We start from the raw sequence: 9932 nt of genomic DNA on the forward strand, positions 1-9932 counted from the left end.
CGGCATCAAGATGATTTTTTTTTGTAAAAACGCAAAGAAAAAACCCACCCTAAAATCATGTTTTCTACCCGGGTCGTGAACGAAAATGAAAAATAAACACTATGAAGTACCCAGAATGCCCCTAGATCAGAAAAGGGCAAGAGGATTAAAAAGCTGCTATATGCATAATAGAAAGCTGAACTTTGCGATCGATTTCTGGCACCAAGACGACCTTTTCTGGAAAAACATGAAAAAGAAACCCCCCCTAAAATCACGTTTTCTAAGCGACCATGTCGAAAGAAGAAAATAAAACTAAGGTGAAAGGTCCATAATGCCCCTAGATCAGAATATGCAAAAAAAATGCGAAATGAATTCACAAGATGCTCAAAATACAAACGATGAGGTTTTGCCTAGAAACGACTATGCACGTAAACGTAACTTACCTATTTAGACGTGCTACAATGGTCCATGGCTTAAAAATATAGCCGATACAAAATCCGACCCCCCAACGGGCAAAAAGGCAAAAATGGACTTTGAATGGAAAACATGGAATCCAAAAATGCAAAACGGGATCAAATGACCGTTTGGCCCTTAGCCACAGTTTATACTAGATTAATAAGACCCTATAAAAGAATGAAAATGGAATTCCCACACCCGATGCAACCGTGGTGAAGCAATGACTAGCGATTTTTCAAGTTTTTCATAACATTTCACGAAGTTAAAAAGTTGCATAGAATACAATATACATGTTATTGGCCTCCGGCCTCATCTCATACATATCAAATACATTGAAAGGAGTGTACTTAAGTACACATTACATACATGGAATCAAACATACATATTTTGACATATAAGTCTACAAAATGACATTTCATGGTAACATTTGTATGAAATGGAAACTTGAAAACTACTCGACATCCAAGGAATTCTAGGCTTCACGAACCAAGTCTTCGTACCTGGAATACGCCTCAGTATCGTAGGGGTGAGTAACATAAAGCTACTCCTAGGAGATGAGCATGCATCGACCTAGCATTTTACAAATTTATCACCTTAAGGTGAGACATGTTAAAGGTGCTCATGCCACCAAAAGTCTACGTCCAAGTGAAACTCGGGGAGCATCCTAAGCTACCTTAGAGTCTAAGCAACAAGAATCATGATATACATACGTGTATGAAACGAATCATGGTTGGGATAATCTAAAGAACACGATAAGAAGAATGCTTGAGCATATATTAACATGAATTACATTTTCAATACAATTGAACTAGGTCTAGAGTAATCCATACAACATAACAAAAGCATATTTGAATATAAGTTAACAAAAATCACATTATCCACGCAATTCAACAACAAAAGAGCATGTTATACAATGCAACAAGGTTTAAGTTCTCAAAGCCATCAACTTAGAATCTAAAGCACAAAATAACAGTAGTGGTTCATGCCACCTAACGTCTATGTTATAAATGAATCAATAGGATTAATCCTAAGCTTTATTAGAACGTCAAAACACGATTTTCAATATCGATGTAATTTAACCAACATTGGAACTTCCAATACAACGCATAAAGCATAATTTCGCTAAGTTAACATCCTGTAACTTAAAATGGAATGACAAATAAGCAACAACAAGTTACATCATCATCTAGTTATCAACTTGAAAATGAAATGCGAAATCAAACAAAGTGGATACTCGGATGTCACGCCGGATCAGACCGACAACATAGTTACTTTAGGGTTACTAGCCCATGGATAACCTCCCTATGTGCGCACTAGACTATATAAAGAGGGACTATCCCCCGTATTAGAACCACGTCCTAGCCATAGTCAAACAACGACATCCCCAAGTTTCCAAAATCAACAAGTTGTGCAACAACGCATATATCAACATGAATATGCAAGATAATCAACTATCTACCAAGCATAATCAAATTTGGAAACCTATACAATCCATGCTCTAAGTTCACAACTAATATGATGTGATGAATGTCGAATCTTCAGTATGCGATTCGTTACACGCTATGCATGAATGATGTTAAATACAAAGTGTGCAAATCATTACACAAGGCAACAATATATTCAATAAGGAAAACATATTCTCATGAATACAAACATAGCAACTATGTTATCCAATGTTCAAAACATAACCAAATGAATATAGAACAAGTCTAAGTCCATGATTTAAATATAGAAACCACTTCTAAAACATAACTAGATCATGGAGCAAATTGATAGAATTTAAATAGATAAACACAATTAAATTCTCTAGATTTCTGATTCAATTTCAATTAACCTTAATTTAATACATGTTAAAGGGCATGGCAAGGTCATCACCTATAATCATTCTAAAACTCAATTAGGTTGTTAAAACAACAAAGTAGAACTTTAATTAAATCATGCTAATTTAAATCCCAGGGTTCTAAAACAACTTCTAATAGTCCCAAATTAATATATACTAGTAAACATGTCATGGCCAATACAAATATCAAGTTAAAACCTTAATTAAGCTAATGGGACCACGAAATAGATTTTAATTAATTCTTTTAATTAAAATCTCTAGATTTTTCAAACTTAACCAAATGCTCTCAATTTAACATATCTTAGAGAACATGCCAAGGACTAATGTAATATCACATTTCAAACTTATTCCATGCAAGTTACACCTATGTAAATTAAACTTTCACTAAAGTTAAATATAAAATAAAGGTTGCAATTCTCATGCAATTAATCCCAATTTAATACATGTGAACAACCACACCAAAGCTTAATTTTCTAACATGCCACAATTCAATTCCAAGTTATATATCAACATGAGGATTAAATCTTAAATAAGGAAATTAATTAAATGAAAGGTTTCAAAACCTCACCGAATATTCTAAATCAAATATATGTGAAGCTATATGGCATGTAGATCAAGAATATCTAGTCGGAATTCGACTGGAGTGAATAGTGCAGTCGGGGCAAATTAATTAATCAAATTAATTAATAATTACTAATTTTCAAAACACCTCCAATTACTTTCAAATTTAACTATGTTGAAGAGCATGCTAAGGCCTAATGTAATATGCTAATACATATTAATTTCAAGCAAGTTAAGGCCACGTGAATTAATCTTTCACCTAAGATAAATATTAAATAAAATCTTTAATACTTATTCAAATGTTCTAATTTTAATACACGACAATGAGCATATCAAGGGGCAATATAAAATCATGCTACATGTTTCAACCAAGTCATGAGCAACCGGGAAAATTAGATCCCGTACAAGAAAAATAAATAATAAAATCTCTAGATTTTATATTTAATCATGTAAACAGTAGTATAAGCATCACAAGCATGCTATATAACAAGAATTTAAACCTAGAACATCTCCTACCTCAATTTGAGATGAAAATCTCAAATGCCATCAAAATGGAATGGCTCCGAATAAGACGAAACTACTATGTTTTGTCGGGAACAACGCCGTGAACATAACTCCCATGAAAGTCCCATCAAAATCGTAACTTGACCTCAAAACCAAACTCAAGAAATGGTCAAAACTGAATTCTAATAAAGGGAAAGGTAGAGCACGGCGAGGGGAACAACAAACGTTAAGGCCGAAGACTTTCCATCAAGGAAAAGTGAACCAAAAGAGGAGAGAGAAGATAGCAGCACCCCTTGGGCAGCCATGGGAGCTCTAGGTCGTGCATGAAGAGGGGAGAAGATGAAAAATGAAATATCTCACCCCCCATTTTATTGAAATCTCAAGAAGTGCCCCAAACGGGCCCCGCCAGGTCCGAAAAAGTAAAATTTGAGGAAACGCACTCAAATGGCAAAACTTTGTGAACAAAAAAGATTTAAAATAATAAAATATGAATAACAGAAGAAACGGCATCGAAAACTGAGTCCCGAGCAGAAAGTTATGCCCAAAACAAGTTTGGTGAAAACCGGGGCCAAAAACCCTAAAACTGGAAAACATCGACCAGGAGGAAATTCCAAGAGTACACAACTCAACGAAATATGAAAATGAATCCCGTACGAGGATCCAGGCTCAAAACAAGACATTTTGCAATAACTTTCAATAATTGCACAATGGCCCCTCCAAAAAGTGAAAACTGCACTTATGGCCCAGAATGAAAATATCTTCCAAAAATATTTTCTTAAAAACCCCTAAAATGAAATATCTTCAAAAGATATTTATGAAAAACACCCAAAGAAATGAAATTAATTCCAAAGATTTATACATCCATGCCCCTATGGGCACTGGGAGCAACCAGAGTACTTTCTTGCAAAAGTAAAGATACATATTTCGTGGAAACCACTCACGAAAAGGATACGTGAAGTCAAAAACCAACTCCGAGCTCGAAAAGTGAGGTTGTGCCAAAAACTGACAAACGGAGATAAGACGAAATAGGGAAAAGGATGAAATAGTGCATAGTATCGAAAAACGAAAAATGTGAAAATGACTCGGTCCTCAAAGGAAGTTGTCAATTCACATGAAAGAGTCTCAGAAACCAATTTCGAGCACTCGAGATGACACTAAGCGACATAAAACAAAGCTCAGAAAGGAAAATTAAACGAAAAAATTTCATTCGTAAAATTTCAGAAAAAAAGAAAGGAAGGCAAATGACTGGGTTGTTACAACCTACCCTCCTTAAAGGAATTTCGTCCCCGAAATTAGGAACGCACCAGAGAGAATAGAATAATGACCGACCAAAAGGTCAAATCAAAGGACAACTCACAACGCACTGAAAGACAAATCCTGAAGTCTAAAGATCAACTGAAGGAACGCGAAACCAAGAACTGAGGCAACACCTCATACGAATTGGCACGTTAACTCACCGTCAACTACCGAGAGAATCCCAAGACAATGAAATGTTAAAACATGATAGAAGAAGAGAGTGACAAGGCAGTACGAACAGTGACCAAAACCCGCCCACACTTACTTGTCAGCAAGGTAGCATGACAGTATAAGGCACTAGTTCGTAACATGCCCTAGAAGGGAACTTTTCGATACCAATGACATCAATGTCAAAAATGATCATTACCAAAAGCACCACGGGAACCAGGCATCTACGAGAGTTGGGGTAGCAAATCCCAAAACTATGATAACAATGACACTAGCACCATACGCTTAAGGCCTTAGATCTAGAAGCCAGAAAGGAAAAAGAAATGAAACGGTGTCTCCCTGGCACACGTCTCACTCTACCAGACAAGGAAAAGGAAATGAATCACAGTTGTCTACGCTCACATGAGCCTCACTCGCATTGACCAACAGAACAGATAAGAAGGTTCCCTACATGGGTCGTCACAGAATGAATTTCTCCTATCCAAGGAAGAAACTCGTGAAACAAGAACGCATCCAAGGGATACGACAAATCCTAAGAGACAATGCAAAAACCTGACATAAAGTAAACAAGTAGCATGCAACATAGCATAACTATCTACTCACACAAGTAGTAAACAAGTTACCACATAAACAAATAGGCATGTTATCAAATCAAACATGTTATCAAGAAGCACGCAGATATGTTATCACACCAGAACATGATAGTGACATAGAACATGTTATCAGGAAGCATATATACACAAAAACATGCTCAACCAATGATAGATGTCTCAAAACACCTGAACATGTGAACATGTTATCATACAAGACATGTTATCAAGATACAAATGACAAATCAAAGCAAAATAACATGAGCATGATATGCACCCAAAACCCGTCGTCCAAGGTATTCGAACCAGGATGCTCTGATACCATCTGTGACGACCCTGGTTTTAGGCCAGCGTGTCTTGTAATGAACCGAAGGTTGACCCGATAACGGATCCGGATGCGGAAGCGAATATAGAAAACAAGACTCTAAGAAGTCAAAGTGACCTTCCATGAGGTCATGGAACTTAATAAGAACTAATGAGGGAACGAATGATCAGAAAAAGACCGAACAGGCCCCCAAGGGCAAAATGGTCATTTCTGAAAATATAAAATCAGGTGTACTAAGCACACCACTAGAAAGCCAACAAAAATTTAATCAAATTAGACCCAAGAATCACTTGATTCAGAGTTCGGATGAAGAAGATATGAAACTCCAAAGTTTCATAAAAATCACATTTTTGGGTTTGAAATCAATGCAGCAAGGGTACTTTGCAAGGGGTAAAAAGGTATTTTTAGACAAAATTGGATGTAACTGAGCATACTGTTAGATAGACCGAGAAAAATTAATGAATCTAGACTCAAGAATCACTTGATTCGGAGTCCAGACGAAGAAGATATGAAATGTCAAAGTTTCATAAAAACCAACTTTTGGGTTTAAAATCAGTGCGGCAAGGGTACTTTACAAGGGGTAAAATGGTCTTTTTAGATATAATTTGATGCAACCGTGCATACTGTTATATAGACCAGCAAAAACTAATAAACTTAGACTAAAAAATCACTTGATTTGGAGTCAGGACGAAGAAGATATGAAGCCTCAAAGTTTCAAAAAAAACAATTTTCTGGGTTCAAATCTGGGCAGGACCTGCCCAGATTTTAGGACTTCAAATGTGGTTTTGAGGGCTTAAACCACATTTTTTGGCAAAAAGTTGTGAACAAACCCCCCTCCCCCCCCCCCCCCCCCCTAAAATCATGTTTTCTACATGACCATGTCAAGAGAAGATTTTATTTTACAAGTGAAATACCCGAAATGCCCCTTAGATCAGCACTTTTTCCCGAAAAACCTGGAACGACCAGATTTTCCAGATCTGCGAGTTATTTTCGGCATCAAGATGATTTTTTTTGTAAAAACGCGAAGAAAAAACCCCCCCTAAAATCACGTTTTCTACCCGGATCACTGACGAAAATGAAAAATAAACACTATGAAGTACCCAGAATGCCCCTAGATCAAAAAAGGGCAAGAGGATTAAAAAGCTACTATATGCATAACAGAAAGCTGAACTTTACGATCGATTTCTGGCACCAAGACGACCTTTTCTAGAAAAACACGAAAAAGAAAACCCCCCCCCCCCTAAAATCACGTTTTCTAAGCGACCATGTCAAAAGAAGAAAATAAAACTGAGGTGAAAGGTCGATAATGCCCTAGATCAGAATATGCAAAAAAAATGCGAGATGAATTCACAAGAGGCTCAAAACACAAACGATGAGGTTTTGTCTGGAAACGGCTATGCACACAAATCTAACTTACCTATTTAGACGTGCTACAATGGTCCATGGCTTAAAAATATAGCCAATGCAAAATCCGACCCCCCAACGGGCAAAAAGGAAAAAATGGACTTGGAATGGAAAACATGGAATCCAAAAATGCAAAACGGGATCAAATGACCGTTTGGCCCTTGCCCACACTTCATACAAGATTAATAAGACCCTATAAAAGAATGAAAATGGAATTCCCACACCCGATGCAACCGTGGTGAAGCAATGACTTGCGATTTTTCAAGTTTTTCATAACATTTCACGAAGTTAAAAAGTTGCATAGAATACAATATACATGTCATTGGCCTCCGGCCTCATCTCATACATATCAAATACATTGAAAGGAGTGTACTTAAGTACACATTACATACATGGAATCAAACATACATATTTTGACATATAAGTCTACAAAATGACATTTCATGCTAACATTTGCATGAAATGGAAACTTGAAAGTTACTCGACATTCAAGGAATGCTAGACTTCATGAACCAAGTCTTCGTACCTGAAATATGCCCCAATATCGTAGGGGTGAGTAACATAAAGCTACTCGTAGGAGATGAGCATGCATTGACCTAGCATTTTACATCAACTACCGATCAACTGAAGGAACGCGAAACTAAGAACTGAGGCAATACCTCATACGAATCGGCACGTTAACTCAACATCAAGTACTGAGAGAATCCCAAGACAATGAAATGTTGAAACATGATAGAAGAAGAGAGTGACAAGGCAGTACGAACAGTGACCAAAACCCGCCCACACTTACTTGTCAGCAAGGTAGCATGACAGTATAAGGCAGTAGTTCGTAACATGCCCCAGAAGGGAACTTTTCGATACCAATGACATCAATGTAGCAAATCCCAAAACTATGACAACAATGACACTGGCACTATACGCTTAAGGCGTTAGATCTAGAAGCCACAAAGGAAAAAGAAATGAAACGGTGTCTCCTTGGCACACATCTCACTCCACCAGACAAGGAAAAGGAAATGAATCGCAGTCATCTACGCTCACATGAGCCTCACTCGCATCAACCAATTGAACAAACAAGAAGGTTCCCTACATGGGTCCTCACAGAATGAATTTCTCCTATCCAAGGAAGAAACTCGTGAAACAAGAACGCATCCAAGGGATACGACAAATCCTAAGAGACAATGCAAAAACTTGACATAAAGTAAACAAGTAGCATGCAACACAGCATAACTATTTACTCACACAAGTAGTAAACAAGTTGCCACATAAGCAAATAGGCATGTTATCAAATCAAACATGTTATCAAGAAGCACGCAGATATGTTATCACACCTGAACATGATAGTGACACTGAACATGTTATCAGGAAGCATATATACAAAAAAGCATGCTCAACCAATGATAGATGTCTCAAAACACCTGAACATGTGAACATCTTATCATACAAGACATGTTTTTAAGATACAAATGACAAATCAAAGCAAAACAACATGAGCATGATATGCACCCAAAACCCATCGTCCAAGGTATTCGAACCCGGATGCTCTGATACTACCTGTGACGACCCTGGTTTTTAGGCCAGCGTGTCTTGTGATGAACCGACGATTGACCCGATAACGGATCCGAATGCGGAAGCGAAAATAGAAAACAAGACTCTAAGAAGTCAAAGTGACCTTCCATGAGGTTATGGAACTCAATAAGAACTAATGCGGGAACGAATGATCAGAAAAAGACCGAACAGGCCCCCAAGGGCAAAATGGTCATTTCTAAAAATATAAAATCGGGTGCTACTGAGCACACCACTAGAAAGACAACAAAAATTTAATCAAATTAGACCCAAGAATCACTTGATTCAGAGTCCGGATGAAGAAGATATGAAACTCCAAAGTTTCATATAAATCACATTTTTGGGTTTGAAATCAATTCAGTAAGGGTACTTCGCAAGGGGTAAAAAGGTCTTTTCATAAAAAATTGGATGCAACTGAGTAGACTGTTAGATAGACCAAGAAAAATTAATGAATCTAGACTCAAGAATCACTTGATTCGGAGTCCGGGCGAAGAAGATAAGAAACGTCAAAGTTTTATAAAAACCAACTTTTGGGTTTAAAATCAGTGCGGCAAGGGTACTTTACAAGGGGTAAAATTATCTTTTCAGTTATAATTTGATGCAACCGTGCATACTGTTATATAGACCAGCAAAAGTTAATAAACTTAGACTAAAAAATCACTTGATTTGGAATCGGGACGAAGAAGATATGAAGCCTCAAAGTTTCAAAAAAAACAATTTTCTGGGTTCAAATCTGGGCAGGACCTACACAGATTTTTGGACTTCAAATGTGGTTTTGAGGGCTTAAACCACATTTTTTGGCAAAAAGTTGTGAACAAACCCACCCCCCCCCCCCCCCTAAAATCATGTTTTCTACATGACCATGTCAAGAGAAGATTTTATTTTACAAGTGAAATACCTGAAATGCCCCTTAGATCAGCACTTTTTCCAGAATAACTTGGAATGACCAGATTTTCCAGATCTGCGAGTTGTTTTCGGCATCAAGATGATTTTTTTTGTAAAAACGCGAAGAAGAAACCCCCCTAGAATCACGTTTTCTACATGACTTGCGAACGAAAATGAAAAATAAACACTATGAAGTACCCAGAATGCCCCTAGATCAGAAAAGGGCAAGAGGATTAAAAAGCTGCTATATGCATAAAAGAAAGCTGAACTTTACGATCGATTTCCGGCACCAAGATGACCTTTTCTGGAAAAACATAAAAAAGAAACCCCCCCTAAAATCAAGTTTACTAAGTGACCATGT

This window comes from Cornus florida, unplaced genomic scaffold (assembly GCF_030987335.1).
Source record: "Cornus florida cultivar Cherokee Brave unplaced genomic scaffold, ASM3098733v1 CherokeeBrave_3.0.0_Hap2_Chr07, whole genome shotgun sequence".
Lineage (NCBI taxonomy): Eukaryota > Viridiplantae > Streptophyta > Magnoliopsida > Cornales > Cornaceae > Cornus > Cornus florida.